Source organism: Varanus komodoensis, unplaced genomic scaffold, assembly GCF_004798865.1.
Source record: "Varanus komodoensis strain SLA01 unplaced genomic scaffold, ASM479886v1 scaffold89, whole genome shotgun sequence".
Lineage (NCBI taxonomy): Eukaryota > Metazoa > Chordata > Lepidosauria > Squamata > Varanidae > Varanus > Varanus komodoensis.
In genome coordinates, this window is record NW_025336587.1 from 755,239 (window position 1) to 769,467 (window position 14,229).

Consider the following 14,229-nt stretch of genomic DNA (forward strand, 5'->3'; position numbering starts at 1 on the left):
AATCAAGCAAACCAAGCAGAGTTCTACCCATCACACCTGAAAGTCAAATTCCTGATTCGCTGACCCGCTCGTAGGTGTTTGGTTTCTGAGCTCATTGCCTTCCCAGGATCGCAATTTCCTCACAACTGTGGGAGGTGATGCCCCTATTCACTTGTTTGCTATACTTATATCCCACTTTTTTCTCTAAAAGAACCCACAGCAGCTTCCATCCTCCTCCTCCTCATCTTATCCCCACAACAACAACCTTGTGAGGTTGGGCAGAGAGTCTGGGACTGGCCCAAAGTCACCCAGTTGGCTCCCTGGCTGAGCGGGGACTCAGACCCAAGTGGGCATCCCTCTCTTAACTGCTGTACCACAGTAGGTCTCTTTTTGGGGTTACATTATTCGTCCAAAGTGGCCACTAGTTTAAGGGCATTTCTGTGCCAAAAAAAAAGAAAGATCCTTCTACAAGGAACCTCGACCAGTTTACAGGTTCCTTGTCTTCTTTCTCTCCTCACAGAAATCCTGCAGGGCAGGCTCGGTTGAGAGTAACCGACCTGCTATCAGCCATTGAGCTCTGTGACCAGCTGAGGACTAGAAACCAGCTTTCCCTAGTCATTTTCCACTCCACCCACATCAGCACACGTTTCTAGGACTGGTCAGTTAGCAAATTCTGTTGCAAGCACAAAGATGTAATCCCTCCCTCCGCCCTTCCAATGTTGTTTGTTTGTTAGATTTATATCCCAGTGTTTTTTTCACCAAAAAATACACAATACACAATCCTCCTCCTCTCACTCTGGTCCCCACAACAACATCCCTGTGAGGCAGGCTGGGCTGAGAGTCTGTGACTGGCCCAAAGTCACCCAGCTGGCTCCATGGCTGCGTGGGGACTCGAACCCGGATCGCCTGAGTCCCAGCCACACCCTCTTAACCACGACACCACACTGGCTGGCTGATATCAATGTTTGCATCCTCTGTGAAGGCCCAACCCCTGTTGGAGTAGACTATCTTTACCCAAACTTTGTCTCACTAAATTTGTTGAAAATTGTTCAGAACAAACCATCAGTCTGCAGAATCTGTGACTCTCAGGAAAGGCAGTTCATTGAGGAACACAAGGACAATTCATTTTGGCTCCTGCAAATTCCTTCAGCATCTCTACCAAGAACACAGTTCCAGAGGTTGGGCCACTGAAGTGCTGGCTGGTTAGCAACCTGAAAGGAAACTGAGACCTCATCATACAGCCTATCCAGAAAGGATGCAAAGATGGGTTGGGTGCTTGGTAGTGTGCGTGCATGTGTGTGAGTGGGACACCACCCACTGTTGGATGTCCAGGGCTTGTTGTTTTGAAAACAGAACCTTACTCAGGAGATGAATGCATAATCTAAGTAGAAAGGGCAAATCGGCAGTGGGGGGAGCAGTTTGGTCTTTCTGAAGGTCAAAGCAAAGGTTATTCCGGTGGAGGAATCTGGAGCAGGGCTCAGATCCCAGATGTGTTGGCCCATTGCCTCACCCGAAGGTTGCCATCAGAAATCTTTGTCCTGATGGCCGGAACAAAATGGCCTTCCCCAGATGGGCTGCCATCCCTTAATGACCTCCTGTGCCACCACACAAGCCGAGGCCTTTCAAAAGCAGAGAAGGCAAAGGAAGGACCAGCCGCAGCGTTCTTACTTTGGAACACTCCACGGACAATTCTCCAGAACAAAAATTGTTGCAATCCAATGGAGAAGAAGAAATGCCGGTGAAGCTGCTCTTTGGAATGTTCAAAGCGATGCCATCGGTTATGTTTTCCTGCGTGTGTCTGTGCACACATGTGTTTGGGGAGGTGTTAAATGCATGTATGTGTCTGGGTTCTGATCAAGGATCCCATGGGAATGAGTGTGTGCAATGAGAGGAGAGATTAAAAGAGGTGCGGGGAAAGTTGCCTTTAAAAGGTCTTTTCCAGTTTGGAAAAATTTCCATGCATGTAGGACTGGGAATAATTTTCGCTTGAAAGTTGTTTGAAGAGAGGTACCCCATACATTGATTCTCCAGGTGAAGTTTTGAGGTTCTGAGTGCCACTTGCTGAGGAAAGGGCAAATGTGATGTTTTTGGTTTAGTGTTGTTGTTTTCATGCCATGTTCCTGTTGTAGCAATCAAAGCAGCTCTTTTGGAAGACAAAATGCAATCAGAAAAGTTACCCTGAGTTCTTAAATAATCTGATGAGGGAGTGGCAAAAACTGTGGAGTTGCAAAGAAAATTCTGAAACAGTTAACTGTACATTAAAAGAAAAATGGCTTTGATGAGCAAGTCCCTAATAGCCCTGCAAAGATGGGCATGACCTATGCTGGTTAGCCCTCATGTTCAGAGGCAGATCCCAGAAGGAAGGGGAATGCACTGTCCATGGGGCACCGGTAGCAAAGGGCACCGGTCGGCCCGGCGGGTCAAGTGAAAACGGGGCTGGAGAGAACAGCCAGGTCGCTCCCATCAAGGAAAGGGGGCCACACACGAGCTTGCATGGCCTGCTGAAGGGTCTCCTCCTGCAGGGCCTGAGTGACTTGCTCGGATGCTTGGTTCTCCTTAGGCTGCAGAATTGGAGGAGTGGAAGCAGAGGCTTTGAGGTGTTTGCCACAGGACTTGCGTTTTTTGAACTTCTCTGTTCAAAAAGTTTGAGGACCCCCGTAGTAACGAGTAACTAGTATGGCCTTTTCCAGCCCGGTGTCTTCCAGCTGGGGGATTCTGCTATCCAGTGCACCTGGTTGGAGAGGCGAGGACAAGCACGTTGGGGTAGGGACCAAGGCGACTGGAGTTGACCTCTCCACTGAACCATGCAGACGAGCAGCTCCGTGGCTTCATCCACCCCACAGGGTTATGGTACAGCCCTTGTCCTTGAGGAACAGACAGGCTAGAAAGGAATGGATGGGAAGTCTCCTCTTGTGTCGCAGTGACACAGATTGGGCCTGGCATTTGTAGCTCTAGCATTCTGTGCAGCATGAATATTGGATAGACCCACAGGCATGAATGGGATCGAACTTTAGCCCCACTCATTTCAGTGGGTCTACTCTAAGTGGGACTAGCCCTGGAATCCGAATCGAGGTAGACCAAACCTTGGTGTTCAGCTGCAGTCAGCCAAAGAGAGACAGCCCTCTTCTGAATTAGATGGTGGAACTGACAGCTGCCAGATGCGATACCTGTAGCTGGATGCTGCACTGTGTTCCTATGCAAATGTGCAAAACGTCTTTTCAGATTAGGATGGGTTATGTGACCTCAGTGCAGGAAGGGTTTCTGCCGACTGCTATGCATATTATTTCTATTATTACATTTACCTTCTACCTTTTTTCACGCTTGCAAGGATGCCAAGGCAGCACTTGTCTTCTCCATTTGATCCTCACAACAACCCTGTGAGGTTGGCTAGGCTACAAGTAAGGGATTAACCCCAAATCACCCAATGATTTAAAAAAATCAGTTCTGTGAATTTATTTATTATATTCCTATCCCACCATTTTTCTTCCAAGGAACTCAAGATTCTCATCCTCTTCCTCTTCTCCATCTTCTCCTCACGACAGCCTTTTGAGGTATTTATTATTTATTTGCATGTTACATTCATATTCCTCCTTATTACATCTCAAGAAATTCAAGGCAGATTGCATGAGTCTCTTCCTCTTCTCCATTTTATCCCCACAGCAACAACCCTGTGAGGTAGGTTGGGCTGAGGGCCAGTGACTGGCCCAAAGTCCCCCGTTGGCTCCATGGCTGAGCAGGGACTGGAACTGGAATCACCCAAGTCCCAGACCTGCGTTCTTAACCATTACACTGCACTGGCTCTCATTGAAGGTGAAACCAAACAAGGGAAGAAGCATCACAACCCAAACAGAATCACTCCCTGCAAAATTGGGAAACTGGAAGCACCTGACTGTCCCCTGTTGGGAGCAGAAGGCTCAGCAGCTTGCCAAGGAAGCCCCTGCGTGGACTCATCCCGAGGCCCTGCTCTGCAGTCGCTCTCCTCGAAGAGGAAGAGGGATCCATCTCATGTTGCTGGCCTGATTCTCCAGTCTCCACTCCCCGGGAGCGATGGAAAACACTCCGCTTGTTCCGACTTGTTAGTCAGAGCTCAGGTTGCTTTTCAGCCCTCCGGGGTATGTGTTTCTCCCCCAGCCGCCACCGCCACACACACAACACGCTCTTTAAAAATGTTGTTAAAATCCTCCACCCACGCGAGCGTTCAGAACGAGGCTGGCTTTCAACTGCAGCAAGTCTGGGCCGGCCCCGGAGGTGGGTGTTCCTCTCGGGCAGCTTTCTCTGCTCTTCTCCTGCCCCCCATGACTGTGGGGGGCCAACAGCCCATGGCCGCCCCCTAAGCCCAGCTGGCATTCCCTCTCCAGCTGCCCTCTCTGGCCAGGCGCACCGGGGTGAGGCTGTGGGGAGGCAGCACGGTGCACGCTCACCCACCTGGCCAGGCGGGGTGACCACAGAGTGAAGTGCCTTCCCCCGGCCCCCGCACCTGCCGCAGCTCAATTGAAAAGGGCACACGGTTTTGCTTTTAGAGGGAGCGTGTAGCCGTATTTATAGCTCACTCCTCGGCACCGTTCCTCGGGCAGCCGACAACTTTCTGAAGGCTTCTCGGCCCTCTCCTGCCATGAGCGAGGAGGGATTTCCGAGGGGAAGGCAGCCGGAAACGGGGAGAGCGGAGGACTGGTGTTGGTCGGCATGTGAGGGCTGGGAAGCAGATGATTTCTCCCTGCCTGCCTGCCTGCCTGCCTGCTTGCCTGGCCGTCCACGGCTGTGGCCTGTCCCCCGAAGTCTCCAGATGGAGGCAGTCAGAGGTTTTAATGCGAGGGCCAGGCCTGCAGGCAGAGTGGAGCAGAGACGCTCTTGGGTAACAGCTTGGGCAGAATCTTCTCTCCTGGAAAGGAGCAGTGGCAGCTGAAGCGAGCGGGGCCAGCGCCAGCTCGGAGGATTGGCTGGAAAGCGCCCAGTGCAGCTGCTGCGTCCCGAGGATCTCGGCACAGCGCTCCCTTCTCCACATGCCTGTGCAGATCCCCGCCGTCTGGCCGCAGAGGGGAAGCGGGAGGAACAGGCGCAGGGGAAGACCAAGGGGGAGGACGGGGTGGCGGGCAGCCGCAGTGTTGCCGATGTGGCAGTGGCTTCACCTGCACGTCCTCCGTGGGTCGGGCAGACCTGTGCACTCGTGTTCCTCTCCCCTTCGTGGTAGCTCGGAGGCAAGTGTGCTTCAAGTTGGCACGAAGGGCCCACATGCCAATTTCGGGCAGGGTGATGATGTTGCCAGAAGCTGCTGTGGAAACAGCAGCTTTAGGCTGAGTTCTCCGCTGCCGTAGCTTGCACTGTGCCTGATGGCTTTGTAGGACTTTCCTCCCAGTCCACGTTCATGAACATCGAGCGGGGGAAATGTTATGTAGGCACGCTCCGTGTGTGCACTTTGTGGAATGATGCAGCCGTGGCATCTTCAGTGGGATCCCTGTGTGCGCTCTCTCTTCTCGGAGGGAGGCTGGGGCCAAATTTAATAGAAATGGAAGAGGTGCAAATGCGCCAGTGTTGTAACTACGGGAGGACAGTGTGGCGTCGATGGCATAGGGTGTCAGACCAGGTGGCTGTTGGCAACATCTCTGCCTGGTTACAAAGCGTCCTGGTCAGGTCAGATTCCTGGGAATTATGACCTTTAGCCAGAAGTGACGTGTCCTGCATGGGACAGCCATCTGCACCCACCACTGGCCTGCCTTCCCTCCTTCATGGGCTTAGGAGAGTCCCCTCTCTCCATCCTGCTGCCACCAGAGGGCCTTCTTGGTGGGTGCACCCAGCAGCAGAAGCAGCACTGGGCCCTCCAAAGGTTGAGCTCAGGCGTTTGCTCATGCTCCAGACTCTGTGTGTTTTCAAAGACCGTCTCCGAAGGACGCCCCAGTTTGTAGAAAGGGATGCCTGGTCAGGAAGCAGGTGTGCGTCTGATTTCAGGAGGAACCTCAGGCAGAAAGATTCAAAGGAGGGGAAGTGAAACATGCCTGCTCCAGGAGGCTCTGCTGCAGCAGTTCCTTGGGGCGGGGGCCCTTTCATTACAGCAAGTGCCAGCAGACAGCAGGGTGATGGGGCCGAGGGGCTTCCAAAACTCTGGGGCGCCAGCCGGCCTACCTCACAGGGCTGTAGCCAGGCTGACTGAGCAGATGTGTAGCCTGTAGAGAAAGAGCAGCTGTAGAGAGTCAGGGCTCCAAGGGAAAGACGTGCGGCTCCAGCCCTGGTGGGCAGCCTCCGTCCTGCTGTCGCTGCGGCGTTCCGGCTTGCTGCATCTCTGCAGTCCTTGCTCCAGCAAGCGGGAAGGGGTTCCTTCCAGCTGGCCTTTCCGAGGGCATCGTTTGCGCAGTGGGTTTTCACTGGTAAGCGCTGTTTGGCCGTTCCGTTATTGATGCATTTTTGAATTGATTTGCGCTTCCGTTTTCATAGCCGTTTTGTCTCGAATGTTATTGTGGTTGGCGGAGTTGAGCACTCCGTGCAGTTGGATGCAGCTACTCGACCTTGCCAGCTCACTTGCTCCGAGCATCAGGAGCACCCAGGTGTCTCTCAGAGCCTCCGAGGTGGCCAAGGAGTTACAAAAGCAAAAGAGGAATTCTCTGTTTTTGTCTTGGCTTTATTCTGTACTGTTTTCCATCTCAGTTTTACAGCATGTTTAATGTGCTGAATACCACCTGGAGAATGCCAGTCATAGGATGGTGTTGCCCCAGGGGAGCAGTGGCAGAGTAGACCTAACCCTAACCTGCCAGGCAAGGGTGTGGACTTGGGGGTGGCGAGCATGGGATGTTGGCTGAATCACAGGATTTGCATCAATTTGTACAGCAGTTTGGGGGTCTGTAGACAAGGAGCCTTCGGGATGCCGGTATTCAAGCCAGTTAGAACCACTATCCTACGAGGCAGGCCAGCCAGGGAGATTGGGCTTCGGTTCCCTGTTCACTGTTGCTGCTCGGAAGACATGCTGCAGGAACAAAGCCGGTGGGACCCGAGCACCCACCGTGATGTACTCCTGGCTTGTTGCTTGAGGACTCTGGGCTACGAGGAACAATCGGAGGAACTGAGTGTGTTTAGCTGGTGAAAGTGAGGATTACGGGGAAGAGAAACAGCAGCCTTCAAATGTCTGAGAGGCCGTCACGCGGAAGATGGAACAGAGTTGTTCTCCATTGCCACAGAGAACAGACCTGGAAACCCGGAGGAGGAAATTTCCAGGAAGCAGGTTGGGTGCGATGGGTGGCCATGTTCTCCTTCTCTATGCATCCCCTTGGGCAGCCAAGAACTCCTGACATTTTCCATCACAACACCCATCATCCCCAATGCCAGGCATGCTGGCTGGGTGCCAATGGGATCTGTAGTCTTGGGCAGTGGCCATGCTGTCTGGCTGGTGATGGGAGTTGTAGTCCAGATCATCTGGCAGGGCTTGTGGGGGGCTGACCCAGGTCAGTCTATTTTGGAGTCCGGGGCGGAGGCCACTTCTGTCACAGTTACACCCTGTGATTTCTTCCTCCTTCTCTTGCGTTCTTTCGGTCTTGGCACGAGGCTCCTCTGCCAGGTCTGTGCTGCCATCCAAGGGTTGTATTTTTAGCAAGGTTGAAGGAGGAGATCACAGGGCGATGGCCAGAGCAGCGGGTCAGCTGGGGGCCAGAGAGGAGAGGAATGCGGTTCCTGGAAGCTCTGGACTCTTGCTTTTTAATTATGTTTCTGGCCTAGGAAAATTATACGGTTTCTGGAGCATAAAAGGGGAACGTATGGGAAAGTAATTGTACCTCAGGGTGTAGATTAGCTGGTAATGGGGGTGGAGGAGAGGCCAGGCTGCAGAAACCTGGAATCTGGGAAGGGCTGGTGGAATCGAGCAGAAACAAAGAAATCAAACCTCCACCAGCTTAAAATAAGCACCGCTCCACTCCCGTCGGCCTGCTGACGGGTACACTTCTGCTTTCCCCTTCTGTGCAGGAACCAGCGGCTCCCTATTGTCCTTGTCCCGGAGACCTGGGCTCCTGCTGAGGCTAGACAATTTGGAAGCAAACTTTTGCAGGCAGGAGTCCTGTCCAGCCCCTTGCTGTGCAGCTCCCGGTTACGAGGGGTTAGACCAGCACCCAAAGGGGGAAGCTTGAGGTAAGCGAAAATCCACTTGGGTCTCATCCAAATGGCGGAAGGAAGCCGTGGGACCTCAGTGTCTCCTTTGCTCTCAGCTTGTTTGGGAGCTGCGATACCACTTTCTGCCCATCTTCATGGGAGGTGCTGTAGTACCGGCCCAAATCCCTGGTTTTGGCACCCTGGGGGCAGAGAACCTTCTGGAAAAAATCAGTGGGCAGAGCCAGAAAAGAAACTTGTGGATTATGGCAAGAATCCAAAGCTTATTCTCACCCCCATGCCCCACACAAGCCATTCCAAATGTGGTTTACCACCTTTTTATGTTTCGAGTGTGGATCCTGCCAGGACTGGTGTGGTGGGGGACCACTTCGGGGCCACATCCGGGGCGGTGAAATGGGAAGGAGCACATTTAAAAGCTCTCTGTGTGGGGGACCAACAGTTCAAGGGGTGGGAGGAACTCACGGATCATGCGAGTCCCCCAGGATACAATCCCTACCCATGCCGGTCCCTCAGTCTGTCCCAAGAGGAATCGCTCCTACAGACATGAGTTTTTTCTGGACATGTTCCTATTTTTTTCCCTTATTGTTTGAACCATCAGTTGAACACCTGCCCTGGTAGAAAAGAAAAGGAATTTATTCGGGCCTGTGTCTGCATCAAGGATTGGGATCTGCTTTCAGCTGGAGGGCCAAATTTCAATTCAGAGCAGGGCTGAGGGACGGCGTTCCAGTGGTGGACACGAGGCAGGCGCAAAAGCCGAGGTTTGGGGGCCAAAAGAAGTTCTTTCTGGCTGTACTTAGCCCTTTGGGAGGCGTTTCAAGGTTTTGGGATGGAGAAAAAATGGCCCAGAGGCCTGCAGACTTTCCCGCAGTTGGTGAGGGAAAGAGAAAGGGACCAGCAGGAGAGGCAGGGCCTTATGGGGCACTCCTGGGGGGCAGACGTGGCGCATGAGCTGACGTTCCCCAGGTCGGAGGCAGTATGCCTGCTATTTGCTGGGGAGCATGGGCGGGAGGACCCCTTTTTGTGGATCACCCGTGGGCAGCTGGTTGGCCCTGTGGGAAGAGGTTGCTGGTCTGCATGGACCCTGGGTCCATCCAGTTCTCCCAGCCATCCTTCACAGCAGGCATCACCTCCCTTTGCATCATCTCTTCTCCAGGCTGAACTCGCCCAAGACGCTTGATGGCACACATCCCTCTAGAAACATCCCAGTTTGTCAAAATCCTTCTGAACGGATTGGACAGAGCTTGGACCCACTCCTCCTGTATAAGAGCCTTCAAAGACAGGGGGACCAGATTCTGACTTGGATGGAGTGGAGGGATTTGAATCCGCAGCTGAAATGCCAAGCCCAAAGACCCGGGGAGAAGCCAGCTGAGAATCAGACAGTTTCACATTCCACGGGAAGTTTAGCGAGAAACTGCTACGGAGGGTCCCAGGGTTAGCGGGTGGACCAAGTGGGGACCTTCGGATGCTCCACGCTTTGGCCCTTCATAGCAGCAGCCGCCCTGAGGGCGGGTTTGTGCTTTTGGGAAGCTGCAGCTGAGCACTGAGCAGTTCCCCCCATGGTCCAGCATGCTAATCCTGCTTGTTGCCTTCCTTAAGGACTTCAGCAGGGCTGTTCTGGTCACCTTGAACAAAATAAAGGCTTTTAGTTTGAAAACCTTTGTCCTGGGTGCTTGGGAGGAAGGCAAAACACCAGCCAGGCAGTGGTGCCCAGAACAACAGTACACAGTGCATGTGAGAGAGAGGGACTTCTTCTTCTTCTTCTTCTTCTTCTTCTTCTTCTTCTTCTTCTTCTTCTTCGCTTGCAAAAGTGCCTTCCTTTTTTTTCCAAATTACCTTCAGTGGCACCTGGCTGCTTTGGTTGCTCTCCCAAAGCAGCCAGAAGCTACCTTGTTCAAAATGAGAACATCAGCCAATTAGGGGCTCTGTATCTGAGCTACAGGTAAAAAGTTTCTAGTCCTCATGGTGCATGAGTAAAGGTCCAGTAGAAATAGGAACATAGGAAGCTGACCAGAAGGAACGGCTCCCTCAGCGTTCCATATAAAAGTGGCTGGCAGCCACTCTCCAGGGTTCCGGCAGGGTCTTTTCCAGCCCTACCTGCCGATGCCAGGATTCGAATGCGGCCCCTTCTGTGGACAAGGCAAGGGCTGTACGCCTCTGTGCCTCCCATCCCCAGGGCTCTCTGTATGAATAAGCAGCCCCAAAGCCACTGGGGCTGTTTGGAGCACAAATTGAAGATAAAGTACTGGGGAAAGTAGAGGGGCTTTTCATGCTCATTGGTGGAAAAGATTAAAATTATGCAAATCCTCGACGCCGAACCCTGTGCCCAGATAAGGGGATGTTCAAGTTGGCTGCTCACCTACTAATTCAGTCAGTGAAGAAAATAATATTAACAGGGCGCAGTGTGGGAAGAAGTAGGGCTGAGCCAAAAGGCTGCGACTCAGGGACACCAGCTCCTCCTGCTGGCGTGGGGCAGAATCAAACAGGGGAGGCCCACTCCCTCTTCCAGGGAGCATGGGTCTCTCGGCCACAAGGCCCCAAACCCTTGTCTGCAGGCTGGCTTCAGGGCCCTGGTCTCTGCAGCCCGGCCAGGCGATCCCCAACACTCTGGGGAAGCAAAGCCCCTTCAGTAATGGATCAGCGCCTGTGTCCTTCAGAGCCCTGTGGGTCTCGGAAGTCTGGCATGGATGGAGGCTCCCAGGAGGAAGGCAGGGCTTCCCGTGCACCTTGGCTCCCGAGGGAATCTTTCATCTGTGTCTTGTTCGTATTTTTTTTAACTGTTATGAGTTCTCTCCACTCTTGATTTCTAGTGATGGATGTGTCCCCAAAGGCACCTTTTTGTTCCGATAAGCCACTGCAAATGCTTGATGCTTTATCCCTGCCAAGGCATCTCAGTGCCTTTGGCGTGAGATTATTTTTTTATGGGCTACTAAGTAAAAGAAAAATTAGCCGCTCGAGGTACCATGGTGGTGGGGTCCCTTCTCTCCCCCCATCACCCTCACCCCCTCCCTCCCTCTCCTGTTTTTGCAAACCGACAAGACTTCTCACACATTTATGTGTTTTAATTGCTTAATTAATTTGTAGATTCTGTGTTTGTGCACGTTTGGTATTCTGTGTGCTGCAGCCAGGACCCGCTGGGGGTGTTTGCTTTGAGTAACTATGTTTTCGTCAGAGTTTCTTCCGAGCGATGCAGCGTGGCGTATAATTCTTCCCCATCCCCAGCTGCCATGGGGCATAACTGTAGCTCCGTGGAAGAAGAAGATCTGCTTTGAATGCAGATCCAGTGTATCCTGCCAGCAGGATCAGGGAGCAGGCAGTGGGGGGGGAACCTCCTCTGTCCCAGATCTGGGAGAACCACTGCTTGATCCATGACTCTCCTGCCCACATAACAACCCTGCAAGGAAGGCACTGGTGATGGCTGGTAACTGGTCCAGCAAGCTTTGCCACAGCATGGAAACTGAAAGTCAGGGCACCATGCTCTAAGCCTGCCACTGAAAATTACCTGCTTTGGCGTTGAACTGTATCCAGACTTGGTCTTAATTAATGTAAACCCATTAAAACGACTGGAATGTGCTCCCCAGAGAGGTTTGCCTGGCGCCGACATTATATCCTTTTTGGCGTCAGGCAAAACCCTTTTTATTTTCCCTCTATTTTGATGTTTAATTGAGTTTACCTGGGGTTTTAGTATATTAATTGTCGGATGCTGTGGGGTTTGTTTGATTTTGCTCATTTTTTGTTCTCCGTCCAGAGACATCCGTAGTGGACGGGTTAGAAAAGCTTTTAATAAATGAATAAATAATAAAATCAAAGTGGCCTTAACTTAGCCAGTATTCAGATCCCTTGGATCTCGTAGTTTCCGATTCCCCTTCTGCCCACATGCGCGCTGCGCGCACACACGCACACACACAGATGTGCGCACACAGACTTGACCAGCTGGGTTGCGGGGAGGAAGGGGAAGCCCCACTAAACTCCACAGGCTGTTCCGGCAGCAGCCCAGCGGCTCTCAGCGTGCACCTTTCTGCTGCAAACACAGCAGGGTTTGCTCGAGGTAGCAACAGCGCAGGAAAGCCGTTATCCTTCCCGTTTGTTACATACATACGAGGAACGGATGCTCTGTATAATTTTACTTGCATGCATAAATGCATAATAACAGATTTCCATGTCAATCAAAGAATGAAAGAACATTCCTTTTTTTCAACACAGCTATTTTTACAGGCTTGTTACTCTAAAGTAGACATTTTTATACATGGTGGCACCTTTTTGAAGGAAGAGGGGTATTGCAAAATCTGGAGAAGGGCATAAAATGGAAGCTTGTCTGCATTCTAATCCATGCATCGCTCTGAGAAGAGCAAATTGGGTCAGATTGTTTGAATACGTGGACTAAACAAAATCCTCAAATGTTCCTATCTTGTGCCTCACAAAAGAAAAAAAAGACAGGAGATAAATGCCATGTAACAATAACAACACCAACACCACCTGTTTCTACATTATTTAAAACAAGCTTCAGCCTCAAGCAGTGGGATGGGCGGATGGAAGAGCCAAGAATGAAGCCATTTCTTTAAAGAAATTTCCCAGTTTGTTAAGGGAAGAGAGGTCTCTGTTCTTGCAAAAGCAGACTAGAGCATATAAATCTCTAAGGCCTGTTTTGAAAATGGCCAGGTACAGCCTGCCTGTGTATGTCCCAGGGCGAGCTCTCCTGCATGGCTGGAACCACAGGAGAAACCTGTACATGGGAAAAGGAGGGGAAAGAAGAATGAGACTTTGACAGAGCAGCTCTGCTCTTCTTCCTTGACCAAAGCCAGACCATGTAGCAGGGAGGCCGCTTGTAAAAATAATTAGTCTGGAATGTTCCAGAAACCTTCTGGCCCCTGCTGCCAGTTACATTTAAGGCCTGCTGGCTTTTCCTTGTCCCGTGCCTTGGGTTTCTTCTCCTCCCCAAATCTAGTCTTCTAGTTTTGTGCTAGACGTTCAGTGATTTTGGGCAGGACCCATTCTTATTTTGCGTATTCGTGAAGTGTGAGGGTGGCAGATATCATAGATATGGCTCTTGCCTGTCAGCCGGCACCACACCACCAAAACGGGCTTTGCAACACTGCCCTGCAGCCAAAGAAGAAGAAAATCGCCAGTTTGCTGACGAATATGGTAACCCACTGCTGCAAATCCTTAAAAGCACTATGGTTGCTTGCTTTCACGTAAAATTTCACCTTTTAAATGATCCAGGGTCATTCTTTGCTGACACCACCGCACCTGCAGGAATGTAGCTTGCACAGAGGACAAGGAGGCTCAGGGTTAAATGTAGCCCCCAGCTTCCCCAAGGATGCCCACCCTGCAGCACATGGTTCTTTTCCCTCCACCCAATTTTATCCTCATAACAGCCCTGTGAGGTAGATCTCCCCAGTCCTGATCAAACATGTCATACTTCCCAGCCTCAATATCTGTTGTGGGTGGGAAGCTTGTCATCCAAACCAACGATTTCCATCCACCAATATTTGGCCGTGATGACGGGAGGTGTTGTCCAAGACTGCTCCACAAAATGGCTTCAGGTCTTCCCAGGTGAGGAAGGAACCTGACCTGGGGGGATCCCAGTCCATGGCAGGAGGACTTTGCACGCCTCATGGGCCTTTGCCATGCCAGGCAGGGCTGGCCTCAGCAGGACTGGGCCGCTCAGGTCGCAAAGCCCTCTTCCATGTCTGTGATCGGCTGGTCGTGCAGAGCTTCAGGACTGGCCAGGCCCAAGAACAAGGCCCCGGATCTGCCCTTCTGCCTTGGCGTTGTCACAGGATCATGCCGTCCTCAGGCTGGACTGCAGCCGTGGGCTCTGGAAGCAACATCAGGTGCCGGAGGTGGAGCACACCCACGCCAGACCCGGGCTTGGTGCTTAAACTACAGGCAGGCCAGCCTTGGGCTGACGGAAGCAGATCTCGATGGCCCAAATCCCCACAGGACTATGACCTTGGGCCCAGTCGTTATCTCCCAGCCTACCCGCCCCCCCTTGTTGTGAGGACATAATGCATGGCTTGGAAACTCTGCGTCTCTGAAGGTCAGACCATCACCCAGTTCTCTGCGATTTCCGGCCCCTCCTCAAACCACTTTCATTCCAGGAAACCTTCCTGAACAAACTAGCCATGGTTTGTATTGATTTTGTTTCAAATGCCTTTTTTATTCCTTTGC

General features: G+C 52.0%; 1 protein-coding gene across 7 annotated transcripts in view; it reads left to right on the plus strand.

Moving 5' to 3' along the window:
* Nucleotides 1–14,229, plus strand: part of PTPRS (protein tyrosine phosphatase receptor type S) — a 238,009-nt gene that overhangs the window by 37,937 nt on the left and 185,843 nt on the right. Inside the window, exon 2 of one of the 7 annotated variants that reach the window (XM_044417519.1) lies at nucleotides 7,921–8,082. The exons of the other annotated variants lie outside the window; for them this stretch is intronic. The gene's annotated coding sequence lies outside the window, so the exon portion shown is untranslated. The remainder of the gene's footprint in view (nucleotides 1–7,920; nucleotides 8,083–14,229) is intronic. 7 annotated transcript variants of the gene reach the window in all.